A 22294-nucleotide genomic window follows, 5' to 3' on the forward strand; every position below is an offset into this window, starting at 1 on the left:
CAGGCAGGGTTTGTACTCTCTCTAAGGAGAACTGGTTTCATTTTTATTATATACTTAAGGAACACCTTAACTTTTCAAAATGAAAATTAGTGAGGAAGGAAATAAATTAAGATGAAATAGAAGGTATTTACTGAACCTGGTATATTTCTGAAGAAAAGTGTGTGGTATACCACACAATTATGAAATTAGGTCTTAATTAAAATGGCAAATGCTTGATGTGTTAATGCATTTCATATAAAATTAAACTCTATAGTCCAAGGTAGCAGATAAAACTTTATTCTATCCCCCTAAAAATACATAAATAAAGATTCAGAAGAAGATGACAGCAATCTAGTCTGAGATTAGGTTGTAATTTTATTATATCAATCAACCACTTTTTAAAAAAAAATTATTAAAATCGTTCCTTCTCCCAATATATTTTCTTTAATATATTAGGTTAGTATTGTAAATCTATTCATTTTCCTGGGTTTCTTAATATTAGGTAAAATAAGCATATTCAGAGATAAGGCTACATCATCATTTCATATCTTTAGCCAGGAGGGGTGCAATGGACTGAATATTTGTGTCCCTCCCAAAATTCAAATGTTGAAATCCTAACCACCAGTGTAACAGTATTAAGAGGTAGGGACTTTGGGAGGTGGTAGGTCATGAGAGTTGAGCCTTACTGAATGGGATTAATGCCCTTATAAAAGGGACCCTACAGAGATTTCTTGCCCTCTCTTCACCATGTGAGAATACAAGAAGTTGGCAATTTGAAACCGGAAGAGGGCTTTCATCAGAACTCAGCCGTGCTGGCACTTGATCTCAGACTTCTAGCCTCCAGAAATGTGTGAAAAAAATTTCTGTTTATAACCCACTCAGTTTGTGGTATGTTTTTATAGCAGCCTGAACTAAGACAAGGAATATGCTTTATAGCCATCAATGAGAAAGGCTTATATTTCTGATAAACTTCATCGAATGAAACATAAACTTTCTTATATTTATTCCATAGCATAGAATTTGTAGATTATAATTTTTTATATAAAGTGATCCACACAATATTCTCAATAAAAAACACCTTCTTGTATGGAATCGTGTCCTTCATTAAAATAAACACATAAAGCCTCAATGTTTTACCCCTAGAAGGATAATTTGTAGGTGGAAGGGAGCAGCTGGACTGAGTTACTCCACATCTGTTGCTCTTGAATTATGTTTTCTCTACCCTCATTTAGCCCCCAGAAGCACACTGCCTTTTTTTTAAAAAAAAATTCTTATTCAAGCATGGACACAGAGCTTTTCTATTTGTTGTCCTTCTCATGGTTGAAAAAGGAAAGAATTTTCAAAGATTTTACACAATACTGAGGTACAATGAAAATGACATTAAAATAGAAAGTATATGAAGCTTAAATAGGTTACTGATTCTACCATAACTAGTTTACCTTCAGTACTGCAGATGCATGAATAAGTCCAGCTGAGCTTAGACATCAGAAGAACCCTACAACTAGCTCAGATAAAAATTTTGATCCACAGAATTGTGAGCTTAATAACTTTTTAAAATAGAACTTTATTGGAGTATAATTGCTTCACAATACCGTGTTAGTTTCTGTTGCACAACAAAGTGAATCAGCCATATGCATACACATGTTAACTTATTAATAAGTTAATAATATTTTATTTTTAATCCTATATTTTGGATCTTTACTTTTGTAGGGATGATAACTTTCAAAATGTAAAGGTATTAATATGATGAAAATATTAAAAATATTATTTTAGAAAATAAATCTAAAAATAACTAAGAAACTTGACACTAGTTTTACAGATTTATTCACATAATTAACTAACTCATTCTTATAATGGCAATTTTTTAAAAGAAAAACTTCCAACGAACTTTAGAAACCACCCATAAAAAGGAGGAAATGGAGCCTGAAAGTGGTATTCCAAAAGTAAAAGCTTTAATAAAGTTATTACTAAAAATTTATTACTAATAATAAAATTTTCAAGTACAGCAATATAATCAAAATAATATCACTGGGAAGCAGAGATATCAGAATATAATAAGCAAATAGTTATATCATCATAAAACATCTTCCTACAAAAATTATGAAAGTTATTGACAAAGGAACTACATTTTAAATGGAGCAATAAAGCATAGCATTCAACTTTTATACAATGAGACCATTTATTCAAACAAAATCTTATACGTAATCACACTAAAACACATCTGAAACCATGGCTTCTCTAGAATGATAGGTGCCAAAATGATTATATATAAGAATCACTTAGGAAGTTTTAAAAGCATGCAGATTAGACCTCATCACAGATAATTAAAAATAATAATCCTCCCAAGTGATTCTAACACACAGGCAGGGGTGAGAACCAGGGCTCTGGAAGAATTAGAAGGTGACCTGGAGGCCCATTCACTTGGACCACTGCTGTCAACTGAAGAATCCAGGAAATAGATTTGGAAGACCACTAGAATAACAGGTTGTTTCTAATTGACAATTAATAAACAAATTATATTTTGAAATAAGTAAGATTTTAGTAAAAGTAAGTTCAGGAATAAAAATAGTAAATGTTACTTAGTCCTTTGAGGAAGATGTGATCATATTAAATATACCAGACAGTGATAAAACAAATAATTATGAAACAGGAAAGGAACCTATCTGTTATAGAAAAAAAATTCCACCACTTGAGGCAGTTAGAAAGAGATTTAAAAAAGCATCAGCGGGGCTTCCCTGGTGGCGCAGTGGTTGAGAGTCTGCCTGCCAATGCAGGGGACACGGGTTTGAGCCCTGGTCTGGGAAGATCCCACATGCCGCGGAGCGACTGGGCCCGTGAGCCACAATTACTGAGCCTGCGCGTCTGGAGCCTGTGCTCCGCAACAAGAGAGGCCGCAATAGTGAGAGGCCCGCGCACCGCGATGAAGAGTGGCCCCCGCTTGCCGCAACTGGAGAGGGCCCTCGCACAGAAACGAAGACCCAACACAGCCAAAAATAAATAAATAGAAAAAAAAAAAAGCATCAGCCTGGCTAACAAGCACATGAAAAGATGCTCAGCATCACTAATTATCAGAGAAATGCAAATCAAAACTACAGTGAGGTATCACCTCACACTGGTCAATGGCCATCATCAAAAAATCTACAAATAATATATGCTGGAGAGAGTGTGGAGAAAAGGAAATTCTCCTACATAGTTGGTGGAAATGTAAATTGGTACATCCACAGTATGGAGGTTCCTTAAAAAACTAAAAATAGAGCTACCATATGATCCAGCAATCCCACTCCTGGGCATATATCTGGAGAAAGCCATAATTCAAAAAGATACATGCACCCCAGTGTTCATTGCAGCACTATTTACAATAGCCAGGACATGGAAGCAACCTAAATGTCCATCAAGAGAGGAATGGATAAAGAAGATATGGTACATATATACAATGGAATATTACTCAGCCATAAAAAAGAGTGAAATAATGTCATCTGCAGTAACATGGATGGGCCTAGAGATTGTCATACTGAGTGAAGTTAAGTCAGACAGAGGAAAGACAAATATATATCGCTTATATGTGGAATCTAAAAAAAAGGGTACAAGTGAACTTATCTACAAAACAGAAATAGACTTACAGATGTAGAAAACAAACTTATAGTTACCAGGGGGGTAAGGGGGGGAGGGATAAATTGGGAGATTGGAACTGACATATATACACTACAGTATATAAAATAGATAACTAATAAAGGAATTCTATTCAATACTCTGTAATGGCCTATATGGGAAAAGAATCTAAAAAAGAGTGGATACATGTATATGTATAACTGATTCACTTTGCTGTACACCTGAAACTAACATAACATTGTAATTCAACTATACTACAATAAAAATTTTTTTAAAAAAGCATCAGCCAATGAATTAACAATTTGTGTTGTCCAGTATGAGACACTTGGAGCTATATATTTTAGAGTAGACTTGATTCCTACTCTCGAGAAATCATAATAAAAAAGAAATTTCCAGGGCTTCCCTGGTGGTGAAGTGGTTGAGAATCTGCCTGGCAATGCAGATGACAAGGGTTCGAGCCCTGGTCTGGGAAGATCCCACATGCCGCGGAGCAACAGGGCCCGTGAGCCACAACTACTGAGCCTGCGCGTCTGGAGCCTGTGCTCCGCAACAAGAGAGGCCGCGATAGTGAGAGGCCCGCGCACCGCGATGAAGAGTGGCCCCCGCTCGCCGCAACTAGAGAAAGCCCTCGCACAGAAACGAAGACCCAACGCAGCCAAAAATAAAGAAAGAAAGAAAGAAAGAAAGAAAGAAAGAAAGAAAGAAAGAAAGAAAGAAAGAAAGAAAGAAAGAAAGAAAGAAAGAAAGAAATTTCCAGTTAGAACACATACACACAATTTACATAATGCATGGTGTTGTGTATTATATATAATATGTTGTACGTATAATAGTATATATAATATGCTCTACACACATACATATACAGTATAGACACACATAAATTCATTTTTAAATGTTTAAATGATGATGTGTGGTCTTTGTTGACGGTAGAAGGATATAGATTTAGACTATATTTTTTAAATTGGAATTGGTTATTAATGTTTCATTATTATTTGAATATTATGTTTAATAATATGCACACTTTTTTAGCAACTATTTAAGTCACCAAAAAATCTGTTAATAAACTTTAACCTGAAAGATCCAGATAGATAAGATAAAAGTGAAGATTTTTATTAGTAATTAATTTTTAGGATCACCTACAAGTTCCTTCATCCTGGGTGTGACCCTTTACATTCAATTTTGGCTGTATACACTCTCCATGAAAGTTGAAGCAAATGTTTTAATATAGATGGAAACAAGTTAATTAGTGGATTTTTTTAAATTATGGTCTTCATTATGCCTGAAAGAATGAGTGACATTAACATCTATCCCCTAAAAGCTAATAATGCATTTGTGAGCCACACCATAAGTTTATTGAAAACTAGGATATAAAAATACAAGCTTTAAAAAAGTAATCTTGCTACAAACAGAAGCACTTAGAGTGGCAATACAAACAACTGCTATAAAATGTACCTAAGTTTTAATGTATTAAAAAATGTGATATTTTTTTCACATGGAGAAAGAGTAATAACTTTAGGAATTCATAATCCCTGAAGTACATTATTCATTTCCTGATATTTTGGCCAAACATCTTAATAAAAATTCAAAGTTATGGAAATCATTTTAAAATTAAATTTGCTTTAATCAATGGGAAATCTTCTGACCATATTGCCACTTCTCAGTAAAAAAATGAATACAAACACTGCAAATCTGAGTTTAAATTCAAGACTCTAGGTCTTAACTCTAGCTGGCTAATGGGGCATGTTTGACATTTGTTTCTTTATTCCTTATTCTTTTTCACTTTGAATTTTTTCTTTAATGAAGACAAAATTCTTGACAACTACACTGCCCCAGAGATTAGATTTGTAGCAATGAGGTCAAGTCGCTCTATATTTACATTTCTCCTAAATTCTCATCCTTTTTAGTAACATTATCCATTTCCTTACCCTCTTTGTGGTGACTTATTTCACCTGCTAACCTTTCTCTTTCACGGTATTATTATCAGGGTCACTATTTCTTGTAATCAGAATGCACATCTTGCTATTAGTTTAAAGCACAACTCTTTTTTTCAAATAGGTTGACACTCAGATTTTGATAACAGCAGCGACTGAATGGCACCTTGAGTCATTTACTTCTTAAATCACTTCAAAGTTTTAAGTCTCCAAACCAGGCCAGGAAGTTGAAAATATTTCACTATTTACAGAGAGATATTACAGACTCTTTCATTGCTGTTGTATACCAGTTTTTGAACATCTAACCTGAGTAGACCTCCTTTGGTCTCTTGTGCATGCATGTGTTCACTCAGCAAACACCTGTTCAGCATTTGCCACATCCTAAGAATTGTGTGAGGCAGTGAAAACTCAGAAATTAAAGAAGAAAAAAATCCCTGCCTTCCAGGTGCTCACATCAAAGATCAAAGCAAGCAGACATTTGGTGTACACTGGGATCCTGAGGAATGGATTAAAGTTTTGCATTTTATGCAAAAGAAAGAGAAGGGAAGAGGAGAGGGAAGTTTTCCCAGTGGAAATAAACACAAGCTAAATTTGAATTAACAGTAAATGTCAGCAAGTGGTGGGGAAATGGTACTTCAGGTCTCTGGCCAAGAAAATGCACTGCTCAGGTCTCCTGCTGCAGGGAGCACAGTTGACTGACAGGCCCAGCTGGACTCACTACTCCATTCATGTAGAGGCTATGCTTCTTTTGGCCTGTTTTGGGCCAAAAACTGAGAGCTGTGGGGTACTTGTGCAGGCCATTCCTGTGGGATGGGGGACTTTTCTAATGGATGCCTTTGGTTCCATTCCTCTTTGACTGATGAAGCTTTCTTAGAAGTCTGAGAATCTTCCTTCCAAGTCCTCCTTCCTCTCTCCCAACTTTTCTTTTTCTTTTTCTTTTTTTCAGGTCAGACCTCTTATCTTATCATGGACTGAATTGTTTCTCTCTATATTTCTTCTTTTTCCTTTTTATCTTTCATATTTGCCTGCCTTCCCCCACCCAATCTCTCTTTCATGACTAATCTTGTTTTGGAGACTGCTCCTTGGGAAACCTGAATTAACACAGGTGGTATCAAGAGTGGTCCAATGAACATGTGGTTTGGGGACTGGTTCACTTGTTGCCTGGTGAGCAAAAAGTATACTATCCTGAGTGGTATTTGGGTAAAGATAGCCCCTGGCAAAGGTGGTGGCCTAACTGCTGAAGATTTCACTGGAGGTAACCTGGGAAAATGTCCTGGTACAGGGGAAGCCCCATGCAGGTGCAAAGATTGAGACATTTTATATTTCAAATGATATGACCGATAAGGGGTTAATATCCAAAACACATAAACAGTTCATACAACTCAATATGAAAAAAACAAGCCCGATTAAAAAATGGGCGTAAGACCTTAACAGACATTTTCCCAAAAAGGACATACAGATGGCCAAAAGGCACATGAAAAGATGCTAAACATTGCTAATTATTAGAGAAATGCAAATCCAAACCACAAGGAGATACCACCTCACACCTCTCAGAATGGCTATCATCAAAAACTCTACAAATACACTTTGGCGAGGATGTGGAGGAAAGGAAACCCTAGTACACTGCTGGCAAGAATGTAAATTGCAGTCACTGTGGAAAACAATATGGAGGTTCCTCAAAAAACTAAAAATAGGACTACCATGTGATTCAGCAATCCCACTCCTGGGTATATATCCAAAGAAACGGAAACACTCATTCAAAAAGATACATGCACCTCAATGTTCATAGCAGTACTATTTACAGTAGCCATGATATGGAAAAAAACTAAGTGTACATCAGCAAATGAATGAATAAAGATGTGGTATATATATACAATAGAATATTACTCAGCCATAAAAAAGAATGAAATTCTGCCATTTGCAACAACATGGGTGGACCTAGAGAGTATTATGCTTAGTGAAATAACTCAGAGAAAGACATATACTGTATGTTATCACTTATATGTGGATTTAAAAAAAACAAACGAATGAATATAACAAAACAGAAACAGACTCAGAGATACAGAGAACAAACTAGTGGTTGCCAGTGAGTTGAGGGGAGGAGGGAGGGGCAAGATAGGGGCAAAGGATTAAGAGGCACAGATTACAATACTATGTATAAAATAAATAAGCTACAAGGATATAGTGTACAGCACAGGAAACATAGCCAATATCTTATAATAACTTTGAATGGAGTATAATGTATAAAAACATTGAATAACTATGTTGTACACCTGAAACCAATATAGTATTAAAAATCAACTATACTTCAATTAAAAATAGGATGAAGTGAGAGAGTGGCATGGACATATATACACTACCAAATGTAAAATAGATAGCTAGTGGGAAGCAGCCGCATAGCACAGGGAGATCAGCTCAGTGCTTTGTGACCACCTAGAGGGGTGGGATAGGGAGGGTGGGAGGGAGGGAGACGCAAGAGGGAAGAGATATGGGGATACATGTATATGTATAGCTGATTCACTTTGTTATAAAGCAGAAACTAACACACCACTGTAAAGCAATTATACTCCAACAAAGATGTTAAAAAGAAAAAAAGTACTTTTCTCATTAGTTAAAAAAAAAATTCAGGCGTTTTAGAAATATGGGGGCAATTGTTCCTACAAGGACCTCAGAGCTGGCTGGTTATTGCTACCCTGAATCGACTTCTTGCCAGGGGGGTAATGAGAAACTGAGGGATGTTAGCAAGCCGTAAAAGGCTAAGTGTGAGTGCCAGAGGTTCCCTATGGTAGCTTACACAAAGTGTTCTGTCTCCTGCAGTGGAATTGTGGACCGAGCTGAGGCAGTAACTCATGACTTGATATTTATATTCAAAGAGCTCCAGAAATGTCCAAATGTTCAGAAAACCAAGTCCTTTTTGCTGAGTTCAAGGCTCTGGCTGGGAAAACATGGGACTCTAAATTATGGGATGGGGACATCTGGATGGATGCCTTTGAGGGTGCTGGCACTGCAGAACCCCCTGAACCATCAGAACTTGCAGAGCAGACTCTCTCCTTCTTAGTAAGACGTAGGACATCTGCTGTGCTAGAAGATGCTGTAGAGGTTTCTCCCCCTCATGGTAACAGGTGTGTCCTTGAGGAGCTGTGCCAATTTCCTCCCCTGGTTGCCAGGCTGATAACTAGAGTTAAATCCCAACATCATCCACGTGAGGGTGTGCTTAAGAGAGGAAAGAGAACCCACTGAAGGAGATGTGAGCATTAGTAAGCAAGCACTGAAAGGAGCAAGGAGAGTAAATCTGAGATTGAATCTTGGATGTGTCTAATCAATGGGATGAGATGTAAGGTGAGGCAATCAAAAATTCACTCACTTGGGGGCAATTATGGGGGGCGGGGGGGACACAGGATTTAACACCCTGCCATTACTGTAGGTGATGAGGCAAACTTGCTGCTAGAGTAGCTCTTACAGGCCGGAAGAAGCTATGCCCCAGGCTGAGCAAAGTGGAAATGCCTGAGTTGCACTGGAAGACGGTAGAGGAATAAGCAAAGAGGTGAGGGGATTGTTAGAATAAATACATGAGGTCAGAAGACCCAACAGGGGATTATGTTCCACAGGAAGGCCCAGAGGACATGGCATTCACCATGATCATTGGGAATGCACTGAGGAGAGAGGCACCAGCATCTCCAAGGAGTTCTGTGTTGAATCTCTTCTGCAGATCTGCAAGGGGGGCAGTCACAGAGCTGGGATCACCAACATCAGTGGGGGATAACTCTCTCCTAGTTATTAGAGTCAAGGTGTCAAAGTAGGGGAAATGGCATTCTTTACTGATTTATATTAACTGACTAGCAATACTATGGACTTTAACAATTTCTGCAAAGATTTTAACACTATATCTAATAAATTCCATAATTGTCATAGGTATCAATCAAAACGAAAAGATAAAAGTATTCAAACTTTGAGTCTATATTGAATTTAGTTTATGTGGTGATATCTGGTGAACTGTTTATGACCAACTTGTGTGTGGACTAAAGAGGGTCCTGTGAAAGAACTCATTTTCACAGAAAACGAAAACAGTGATGTGCTTAAACCAACATGAATGTTTTAGTCTTCAGCTGAGACTAGTGAATGTGCAAAATTACAGTTGATTGGACAATCTACCCAAGTAGGTAAGATTAGGAGGCAGTAAAATATGACCTATTTCTGCGGTGTTGAAGAGCATGAGGTTTAGACTGACATCTGAATCCATTAGGCACTAATCATGTAACACTGAGCAAATGATTTAACTTCTATAAGCCTCAGTTTTCTAAACTGTAAAAGACGAATGAATACTTGGCTCAGAAAATGACACATAATAGAAAACGAAAGAAAACTAGTTACTACTGTTATTATTACATCATTCATTCTGCTCAACATTTCATGGGTCCTTTTATTCTGAAGATATTTCCTCTCTTTGGCCCTGGGAAATTAACTTCTACAATGTTCTTTCTTTTGTTTCACTATTTGGCTTTTGACCTTCTTTCTATAGGTCTGATATTTTATTGAATTGTTCTGTGTTTCATCTTTCCTTTTATATTTTTTTACCTCTCTGTATTTTTGCTCTTTGCTTTGAAAAATTTCATCAAATTTTATCCTCCAGTCCTTTTACAGATTTTTAAACCATACAATCATATTTTAAATTTCAAAGAGCTTTTTTCCTGTAATCTTCCCTTTTTTAGAATTATATACTTGTTTTTTAGAAACAATATATTCTTGATTTTCTCTGGTGATGTATCTAGATCTTTTTATATCTACCTATCTAGCTTACTATTTTCATATTTCCTGAAAAATCTGTTTCTTCTCTGTTTAAATATTCTTTTGTTTATTTTATTTTATAGGGTTTCCTCAGAAGTCTGGCGATCTTTGACTGTTCCTTTTTTTTTTTTTGTAATATGGATCCATCTGCTTCTTCCCTGAAATGGGAAGTGTGACTGGACTAGCAGTGGACAAGAAATGGTAAAGCAATAAATAAAAGAAGGTGAAAGAGACTTACTGTTTCTATGTAAATCTCAACAGATAATTACTAAAAATTGTTACTACCGGATTAGTTGTAAGGTAATGATAAAAGTGCTTAAATGTTGAATGTCTGGACCGATTTGCATTCAATTTATTTTAGGAGTGTTCTTACACCCCTTTAAGGAAACTGATATTACATATTTAATTTATACCTTGGGCTGTAGTAGAGTAAGAAGGAGGAAGGAAGACTCCAATTAACTAATGTACTTAAAAGAAAAACTTTGGAACTATGTGGAAAGATTGTGTCTGAATGTGTGTTCATAAGTTTAAAGCTACAATGAAATACTTAAGATATCTAGGTATTATTTCTGGGGTTTCTGGCTATAAGTGACTTTTTGATCTATTGACTAAATACTAATAGTTTCACATTAAAAGTGTGTACTAAGATGGCAGACAAATTTGTCTTTAACAAATATAAAAATAATGTTATAGTTAGTATATTCATCTATATTTTCACATGAATAGTCTTTATGTTAATTTAGGGCTCCTTGTATTAGTATATGCTTTTAATGAGGGGGATCTTTGCTACACAAAGAGAGATCCACGAACCAAAAGTATTATCACCCTGGAGCTTGTTAGAGATGCAGAATTTCAGCCCCTCCCAGACCTACTGAATCGAAATCTGCATTTTACCAAGGTCCCCTGCTGATTCTCATGCTCACTGAGGTCTGCCCAGTAGATAGGGAAGAGGATCGAATTGAGGGTCATTATTCCTTACTCTAGAACTGCTTTCTTCCTTATGATATGTTTTATGTTGAAAACCATACTTCAAAATCTTGGAAGTGTTGGTATAATGTATTCAGGGCGGAAGCTTAGAAGAGAACAATGAGTAGCATTTCATGTCATACATTTGCATGAAAATCCATGTACTTGAGAGCAGAAATATACTGAAAAACTCTGGTGAAAATAAAGGCAAAGAGAAAATAACTGGCAAGGTCATATTAGAGATGACCAAACTGAATCAGAGATAAGATATAGTAATTAATGGTGGACATTTTAGCTGGGTAGACAGTTTCTGGATGATTCAGTGCAAAAGCAGGGTAGCAGATAAATTTTTTCACTTTAATTGATGACTTAATGTCGATTTTTCCCCTGAGAAGGAAGAGCAAGGGACAAGAAGTTTTACTACTATTGTCTTAACTTTACCATCACAGAAGAGCCAATTGATGAATTGGAAATAATAGGACATTGGAGAATTACAGTTAGCTGTTTAAGAGTCTGTGATAATGAGGGAAATCTAGGCAAATCCAGACTAACAGGCCAGATTATGGGAAGTTAAATTTCAAAAATTGAAAGAATGTTGGATATGATCCCGTAGTCTGAGTCTCTAAAAGAAAAATAATCAAAAGAGAGGCATTCAAAAAAGAAGTCACAATTCCAGTAAGAAAGAAGAGAGCTGTAGCTTTAAGAACCATTGTAGCTGACCAGCAAGTCTTACAAGGACATAGAAAGACAGAGATGAGGAGACCTAAAGAATGAACATATGGCTTAGTTAGGTCAGGATAATGACAGGAAAGTTCAAATCTAGATAGACAAAGTCCCTTAAGTGTGGATTATTATGTGGAGATTATGGTATAATCTTAATATAGCCATGAGAAGGAAGCCAGATTACTCAACTCTCACTTTGTTTCTCTATTTCTACTTGTATTATAATAATTTGTTCACATCTGTCTCCCAAATTAAATTGAGGGCAAAAACCTAATCTGGTTAATTTTTATATTACCAAACTATAGTATAAAGTAGAAACTCACTGAAGTATAAACTCAGTCAACTGTGCTGAATGAGTGAAGAATAAATACTGGTAAGAGAGAGTTGTAACAACTTCAGTTATAAAAGAGAAGTTATCTCTTAAAAATATTTTTATTTGTATTTTTTAAGACTGTTACTATGATGACTGAATAATCCTTTTAGAATTTTATAAAATTCTAAACTAGGTAAAAAGGAAGTTCTACTAAACTCAGAGAGCAGGGATATTAAGTACAGTACCCTGGTCTTGATTAAATGGATCCAAAATGATTGAGAAAACATGAAGAATATAACTCCAAGTTGCCATTTTTCTATACATTTTTCTTATATTTGAATAGATATTACATGAACATAGTTAAGATATTGGAATGTACAAAGGTACATAATTAAATGTATTACTTCAATTTCATGTTGATGATTATGTTTAGTTTTCAGTTTTCACAATTGTATATATTAACAACTCATTGTTTACTTTTACATATTTGTGTGGTGTAAGTAAAAGTCATACTGTGTTTAAGTTCCTACCTTCCCCTCTTCTGTTGCTAACCACTTCTAGTATTAGCTTCTTATGTAACCTTCCATAGCTTCCCTATGTATCACTACACGAATATGAATCTACAGTTTTATTCCTCTTTCCCTTTTTTGTATACAAATAGTAGCATAGTATACACTTTATTTTCCAACTTGGTATCTACCAACTTCGTTGTGTTTTGGTAATCTTTCCACATCCATGTATAAAGAGATTTTTTATAATTTTCTATTTTCATTTTTTATTATGGAAACTCTCAAAACAAATAAAGGTAGAAAGAATAGTATAAGTTTCAGCAATAATTATCAGTATTCTGCCACTCTTGCTTCATTTATTCCCCATTTTTATTTTTTCTTGGGATATTTTAAAACAAATCTCAGATATTTTACCTCATCAATGAATACTTTGATATGTACAGTTGACTACTGAACAATATGGATTTGAACTGTGAGAGTCCACTTATACATGGATCTTTTTTTTCAATAGTAGATACTACAGTACTAAAGGATCTGAGGTTGGCTGAATCCATGGGATGGGGAAACTTGGATACAGAGGACCCTTGTATAAGGAGGGCCAACTATAAGTTATATACAGATTTTCAGCTGCACAAAGGGTCAGCGCCCTTAACCCCCAAATTATTCTAGTGTTGACTGTATTTCTAATAGCTAAAAATATTATTTATTTATTTGCATAAACCCAATGCCACTATCAAACCCAGCTAAATACATGACTCATTTATATAATCTAAAACTCAGATCATGTTCAAGTCCCTCCTCAACTTTACTCAAAATTATTTTTTTACAATTGGTTTATTTGAATTGCTATTCAAACAAATCTATACATTGCATTTGGTTGACATGTCTCTTAAAGTCTCTTTTAATCTATAACATTTCTCTCTCTCTTTTTCCCCCTGGCCTTTATTATTATTATTTTTTTAACCTAGGGATCATTTGTCATGTAGAAGTTCCTACATTCAGACTTGTTTCCACATTCAGATTTAGTTGGCTGTATCCTCCTAGTATTTAACATGGTCCTCTTCCCATTATACTTCCTATAATTAGGGGACTTCTCTGGTGGTCCAGTGGTTAAGACTTCCCCTTCCAATGCAGGGTATGCGGGTTCCATCCCTGGTTGGGAAGCTAAGATCCCACATGCCTCGTGGCCAAAAAGCCAAAACATAAAAACAGAAGCAGTATTGTAACAAATTCAATAAAGACTTTAAATATGTTCCACATCAAGAAAAAATCTTTAGAAAAAACGGGATAGTTAGAACTAGAGGCCTTATTAGAGTCAGGTGCTTTATTAGATTCAGGTGTAATTACTTATAAGCATCCTTCATAAGTGATTCTATCTTCTTCCCGATGCATCTCAGCAGGATGCACATATCATGGGATAGTTCAATTGTAGTGATTAATCAGTGGGTCTAGGCACTATCAGCCTGGTTCATTCAGCATAAAATTCTCCCTCAATGATCCCCTGATGCTTTTAGCAGCCACTGATGATTGTTGCCTAGATTCTTTTTTCATAAGGAATTGCAAAATGATGCTTTTATAATTCTATCATCCCTCTTGCTTTAATTTGCTGTAATTCTTTTGATAACAAACTTTTATTCACCAACTTTTTGGGTACTGTAAGATACCTACAGGAAAGACAGGATATTTATCATTTTTTTGAAGTAATGAATTAGTGCTCCAGCATCCTGCAATAGAGACTGATGGGGGTATTTTTTTGTCATTTTGAACTCCTGATTTTTATATATTTTAATATAGTTTAATTTGTAATCATAATTCCTTTAAAGCTTTAATTGTTCTGTATTTCATCATTCGACTACATTGCCTTTTTTAAAACACAGGTTAAATAAATCATGGATGCACCATGATTTATTTAAACAGTCTTCTACTGATGGGCATCTAGGTTATTTCTGATCTTTTGCTATGCCATGTAATACTGTAATAAATAAACATATATATATATATATATATATATATATGTTGTTTCACACATGTACAAATATATATTAAGGATAAATTCCCCAAAGTGAAATTGGTAGTATGATAAGCACATTTATAATTTTGTTAAACGTTGTCCAATTGCCCTCCATAGGGGCTGCACTAACTGAAGTTGCATGAGCAAGTCACGAGAGTGCCTATTTTCACCACAGCGGCACCAAGAGATAATATTTTCAAACTTTAGGTGGTTTTTCCCCTTGACTCAATAAGTAAATACAGTTATCAAAATATACATATTCAATATGTATGATTCAATATGGATGATTCCCAGAAAAACAGAAAGTATTGGCTAACATGGCCATTTCTACCAGAAGCCTACCAATTGCCATTATTAATCTTTTTGACAAATTGTGAAATACGGATAAAGAAAAACATAATATGAGGAAAAATATCTGTCATAAACATTAAAGAGTCTGAGATTTAATCTACTCACAAGCTGTAATTTAGCCTTCCGTAGTGTCCTACATGGTGCCAGACATGAGTTTCCTAGCTCAGAGACAAAGGCTTGATTGTTAACAGCAAAAGGTATATCCAGATGCAAGTTAGTGTCACTTTTCCAAGCCCCATTTCCAACAGGAGTGGTGCAGATGGGGCTACATGGATACCTGTGCATACAGTGAAATAGGCTACAACAGAGGAACACTGAGTCTAAGGAACCTACTCTTGATACTTTATGGCACCTGCAAGCAAGCCTGCTCTTTGTCCCATAAGAAGACATTACTTCATCCTTAAAAGTTGCATGCTGCAAACACAATCCTGAAAAATTACCTAAGTAAAAGCAGTTAGGACTTTACGTTCTTACATACCTAGCCCTAGCAATATGTGCAGGAACAGGAGAGATCCATGGAGGAGTGTATCCCAGCAATGTCATTTTTGATATTCAAATGATGGAGAAAGCAAATTTGTTAAATGCCAAAAAATGTGAACAATGACATTCCTAAAGTTATGTATTGTATTATTAAAATGTATTTTGTGAGCACTTCGAAAAAAAGATTATTGAAAATAAAAATGACTTCAATAAGATAAGCTATATAGAATTAAGAGTTTCCTCTTAAAAAGGGTTTTATCTTTTGCAGAGCAGAGAAATTTAGCAGGCATAGTATATCTGAATTTTAGAAGATTTTTTAATGGAAAATTGAATAGTATATAATGGTGGATTTATTCCTGATTAAATAAGAATAAGATTATTTTCAAAAAAGGATATTGCTTAGTCAATTTAACCCTGGAGAAAGGTTAATTGTGAGGATATCTCTTACCAACAAAAGTTGATTTTTTTCACTTATGTTACGAATAGTATCTAGAATGGGATAGCAGAAATACTATTGTATTATAACAGTATTTTATGACTTTATTATAATTCATCATATCATATCTTGCTTATTATGATCTTAGCAACACTTTAAGAGTAACAGGAAGCATAGACAGAAAAGAGAGACCAATCTACTATTTCCATATAAAAAGTAGTTGAGGAAACTGAGGATACTGTCCAGCAAAAATAAGACAGAGAATAAGGAGAATGATAGGTCTAGTTTGGAAAATAAAATTAAGGCTGTTCTTTTTGGTTTTTGAGGATTGAGCTTTGGTCTATACCAAAAGACATAGATAGGTTGACAAGTTTGAGTTAAACATAAAAAAATTTCAGCAATCATATGATGGAATGGCATTTGAGATAAAGTAAATTCAATCCAAGGATGGCTCCTGGCTTTGTGGGACCTGAAGATTTTGCAGTTTTAGGGGCTGTCTTTAAGAAAACAAACAAAAATAAATAATTGCAATATAAAATAGGTACCGAAGTAAATGTTTATTTACAGTGAGAAAATATCCAGCGAAGTACACGTTTTCAAAAGATGTCTGATACTACAAATTTTATAAAGTCTAAAATATAACTGAATATTTTAATTAAAGTATCTGATATACTTCTATAATACTTCCCTCCTATGTTTTTGACTGCATATATACTTAGATCACATCTTTTTGGATAACAGTCGTGTCATATCATTTTCTCTTGGGTATCAGAAAGATAACTCAGTCTTTTCCCTGACAATGTTGATTAATGTATATGTTTTTAAGATAATAATTTAGAAATGTTTCTTTTAGCTTCACAGCTCATTGCTGGCAATGCCATTGTGTTTTTTGTTTGTTTGTTTTTTGTAAATCTGAGATTTCTGAATCTGTGGTTATATAACTTCTAATCTCATTTAATTGTGGTTTCCAGGTATATCTTTATGTTAGAAAAAATTGTCTTTTTTGTTTGTAATTAGGTACTTCTTATAGTAACATAGAAATTATTGCCAAAATCTTTGAAAAATCAAAAGATCCACAAATTAGAGAAATAAAGTGGTGATTTTAATAAAACATTGCTCCTCATAAGTTGTTTCAGGTAATTTTCCTTTGGTATATTACATCCAGTAGTTTAATCCACGTAATCCATGAAAGACTTCTTTTTTGTTCCTATAGATTTTCTCCTTATTTTTCTAGATTACTTTAGTGAAATATGAATAGCTTAGTGAAATATGAAAGCAAACACATTAAAGAAGGATGGAAAAAAAAGGACTACGAGAAGGAAGAGAAAGGTAAAGCACATGACTTAAGTCTTTAAGATGGTCAGACTTATTCAAAGAAGAAAAAAATATTACTAACAGAAAGAAATTTACTGATGTGATAGAATTTTAAACAATGTTTTCAATTCACCCAAAGGATATTTTGTCCAGCTACTGACAAGAAAGCCATGTGCATTTTTCTGGGACGCTTTCTCCTTTGCACCCAAAGGATTGTACATACTTGGCTTTGGCTGTTAATGACCCAATACCATTTTCAACTTTAGAACACCCTCATGATAATATCACGCAGTACAGTTTAAAAGCAGAAATGACACAAATACATTCTATTCCCAGAGAAGAATATTCCTCATCTGTAAATAGGTGACAGGGGTTTTTAAAAAAAATAATGTAGCAATTCATAGACCAGATTTTAGCTTACTTTTCACAATGAGCAATACCACAATTTTTCCTTCCTTTTTGTCAAAGAATTTGGATCTTCTACACCCTTCATTCATTTTTTGATGGAAAGGTTCATTCCTTTGCCATATACACTGTCCTTTATAACTCTCAGAAAAAAAAATCCTAGACAGTTTATAACATCATATATAGTTTGTAAACAAACAGAAGTAGCAAGCTTCTCAACATTTTTAAAAAATTAATTAATTAATTAATTAATTAATTAATTTTTGGCTGCATTGGGTCTTTGTTGCTGCATGCGGGCTTTCTCTAGTTGCAGGGAGCAGGGGCTACTCTTCATTGTGATGTGCCAGTTTCTCATTGTGGTGGCCTCTCTTGTTGCAGATCACGGTTTCTAGGCGTGTGGGCTTCAGTAGTTGTGGCACATGGGCTCAGTAGTTGTGGCTCACGGGCTCTAGAGCACAGGTCAGTAGTTGTGGTGCACGGGCTTAGCTGCTCCGCAGCATGTGGGATCTTCCTGGACCAGGAATCGAACCTGTGTCCCCTGCATTGGCAGGTGGATTCTTCACCACTGAGCCACCAGGGAAGTCCCTTCTCTACATTTTTATTTCCAGATATGTTAGAAACATCTCCTCAAGTGTTTTTTGTAACTTCTGTTTCAACCTCATCTCCATTCATTCATTCATTCATTCAAAAATAACACTGAACATCTAAAACATGCCAGGAACAGCAATAGGTTCTGGAATACAGTGAGGAATAAAATTAACATAGTATTTAGCCTCATGAATTTTACATTCTAAAGGGAAGACAGATGTTATAGGCAGAGTTTGTTCCCTTCAAATTCATATGCTGAAGCTGTAATAATCTCTAGTAACTCAGAACATTACCATGTTTCGACACAGGGCCTTTAAAATGAGTTAAAATGAGGCCATTAGGGGACACTAATCCAATCTGATTGGTTTCCTTAGAAGAGGAAATTTGGATACACAGACACCATGATTGCGCTCACAGAGAGGAAAGACCATTTGAAAACACAGTGAGAAGGTGGCCATCTGAAAGCCAAGGAGAGAGGCCTCAAATGAAACCAAACCTGACAATACCTTGATCTCGGACTTCCTGCCACCAAAACTGAGAAAATAAATTGTTGTTTAAGCTACCTAGTCTGTGGTATTTCGTTATTATATGCCTAGCAAGCTATATAATACAACAGACATTAAATTATCACATAAATACGTCTGAAGTTACAATTGAGACAAAAGTTATGATTCTGATATGGCATGCACCAGACCAAATAGATTTGGAACAGCTCTCACTCCAACACACACACTAACGCAGGGCTAGCAGGAAGTCAAACATTTTTAAGCTGTTTGTAGTCCTGGCTTAGCAAATAGCCAGTTGTATAACTGGTCAGTTCTTTCAATAAAGAGATTCTTCCTGCCATACATAAAATGTAGTCAGTACTTTCCAAATGCTCTTCTTTGTCTTTTTTCCCCATCAAATTTAAATTCATCCTGCTCTGTTCTAACCTCTGCTTAAATTGATAACAACTACATAACTTCTCTTACTGAGTAATCCCTGTAACTAGAAGTTACTTATGGGGTCATTCATTCTATAGTCTTCTCTACTGTACTTTAAACAATCACCGAATCTTTATAATTGTTCTAGAAATTTCAATTATTCTAAATAATTCTCCATTGCTCTAAATCTCAACATTTTCATTATCCATTAACTCACTGGGTGACCTTAATCTCTTTGCATCTCAGTTCCTTCATCTGTGCATGATAGAATTGAACTACAGTACTATCTCTAAGGTTCCCTCCTGCTGGACCATCCCTGATTCACTACCTGTGGTGACTGCAATGACAAAACAGATAAAAGATAGTACCCATGCCCTAGGCTGATCTAATTTCTGAAGAATTATATAAAATCCACTCTTGTTTCTTCTAAAGAGTAAATGGCAAGAGTATGTGTACTTAAGGTGAAAGTAACTCACCTCCTTATTGTATTATATGTATTAGAATGACTCTCAGAAAAATTGGAAAAGCTCCAAAATTGGTTCTAACTTGGTATCTGCAAATGTTATCACAACAAGGAATTATGATAAAAAAAAAAATCTTTCCTCTCAATAGTACTTTTTATTTTAAAATATTTTAGTTGTTTTCATTTTTGAATTTGTCATTTCTTGCCAATAGGATTTGTTTTGTATGCTACATAGGAATTCTATCAATGCCAGGTAATAATATAATGCCACTTCAATTCACTTATGAAACACATAGGTACATTGTACCAAATGTTAGTTATAAATGGAGATTGTATTGACATGGAGAGCTAGTTTCAGGACATTCAATTCTTCTACTTCTGTGAGAATCTATCTACACATTTTATTCTAGATAATGGACATTTTCCTTTTACAAATTACACTGTGTTCCTATCCAGTTTGTGGTCTAATATCTTGCAATTATAAACATTTTAGCTGCATTTATATGTAGTAGACCAAATTTGCTAATAGAAGGTCTTGAAAATAAATGTTCGTTAAAGCTTATTTATTGATATTTTTTAAAAGTCAAACGGCTATGCCAATATTATTGTGATGAACTGAGGGAAGGTACTACTCTTGACCTCAAATTCCACATCTACACATTTCAAAGAGTTAAAAGAAAATCAATGAACTCATGTTCATAAATGCAGCCCAGAAAGGTGACTGACACATACACCTAATAATAATAATACACTTCTTGCACTGCTCATAACATCCTCATAGATAAAAGAGTTTTGATTTTCCTTATAATGCTCCACAAACAAAAATATCCCATGGACTTTTTCTTTTATTATATAACCTTTGAAATGGAGAGATATAACAACTTTATTAGAATCAAAGAACATAGAAATTATTTCCTGGCCCTGACTAGAAAATCCTAATTAAAAACCTTTCAACAACAAAAAGGAACACTCTAATTTAGCCTCTGCTCTCTCAGTAATCGAATGTTTTGCAATTTATTTCATTTCTGTTTTCCAGTGTGGATGAAGGTGTTATCTAAAAACAATTTATTAAGACACGGGCCAAAAAATATGATTAAATACGTTCTTGTATTTTTCACTTTCAGTTGTAACACTAACTGGAATTATTGGCTTAAATACAAATTTCATTATGTTAGTTGCTACCTAAAACCCTCCAGCAGTTTTCCATTGCCTCAAAGATAAAGCCTAACATTTACAAACTCTTTTAAAGTCTTTCTTCTGATGCCATTCTAAGTCACTTTCTTTAGGAGCAAACCTTCCAACTACTCCAAAATATTCATTCATAATCTATACTTCAACCCTACAGAATTATATCCTATTCTCTAAATCTTTCATACTTCCTCATACTTCCATAAATTTGTAATTCTGTTCTCTGCGTCTGCAATACCTTTCACTGCCTTTCTCCACACAGATACTTAGCAATAAAATGTATACTTTAACAATCAGCTCAAATGCCACCTCTTCTTCGAACTTTCTTGACCACCCCACAACCTATTTTTAGTAGCCTCTGTCCTTCTCAGTATTTCCTTTCACTTTTCAGTCATCTTTTTACAGAACTTATTTAATTCATAATATTGTACTTAGGTTTTTATATTTCTGTCTTCTAACTTAATGATGAGAATTCTTCAAGGGAAGTGTTTTCTTTATTCATCATTTCTTTCTACCTATGCCAGTCCAACTGTTAGATCAGGGCACCCAAGATGGCTGTTCCTTTGCTCTCTGTACATCCCCTGCTGGACCAGTGCCTGTCACCTACACCTGCTCACATGACTGACCTTCCTACATACTTGCCCCAGGCCCCAGCTAGTGACTGTTCTTATCAAAGGGCAGTGAGGGGCATGCCCCTCTGCTAGTTTCCCCAGTAGCCAATGAGCCAACCTACCATCAATTCCCTCTATATCTGATAATCTCCCCTTCCCCCTGGGAGCAAAGACTGCTGCCATGTCCTGCCCCTCCATCACCTCACATGGTGGGGTGTCGCCCCAGGACCTTGTTTCAGACCTGTAAGCTCCCCCTATCCATTACACCATTGATGTCTCTGATGCTGACTCCAGGCTCTTTCTTTGGTCTTGAAGCTAGGGAAGTATAGGCCTTGCAGGCCTGTGGGGTGCAGCCCAACATCTACACAAGTGTTTGTTGACTGAATAAATGAGATTCAATTATATGTAATGTTCACCTGCAACTAATGAATATTACATATGTTTTTTTTTAATATCTTTATTAGAGTATAATTGCTTTACAATGGTGTGCCAGTTTCTGCTTTATGACAAAGTGAATCAGTTACACATATACATATGTCCCCATATCTCTTCCCTCTTGCATCTCCCTCCCTCCCACCCTCCCTATGCCACCCCTCTAGGTGGTCACAAAGCACTGAGCTGATCTCCCTGTGCTATGCGGCTGCTTCCCACTAGCTATCTATTTTACACTTGGTAGTGTATATATGTCCATGCCACTCTCTCACTTTGC

The 22294-nt window shown here is 35.4% G+C and overlaps 1 long non-coding RNA gene across 1 annotated transcript; it reads right to left on the minus strand.

Moving 5' to 3' along the window:
• Positions 1–1245: 1245 nt before the first annotated feature.
• On the minus strand, positions 1246–20358 carry LOC309630994. The gene is made up of 3 exons (XR_014245990.1): positions 4353–20358; positions 3014–3991; positions 1246–2714 (listed from the first exon to the last, which is right to left on the minus strand). It is a non-coding gene; the product is annotated as an uncharacterized lncRNA (long non-coding RNA).
• Between the last annotated feature and the right edge of the window lie 1936 nt (positions 20359–22294).

The sequence above is a fragment of the Balaenoptera borealis genome (assembly GCF_965194805.1).
Source record: "Balaenoptera borealis genome assembly, chromosome: 6".
Taxonomy (NCBI): domain Eukaryota; kingdom Metazoa; phylum Chordata; class Mammalia; order Artiodactyla; family Balaenopteridae; genus Balaenoptera; species Balaenoptera borealis.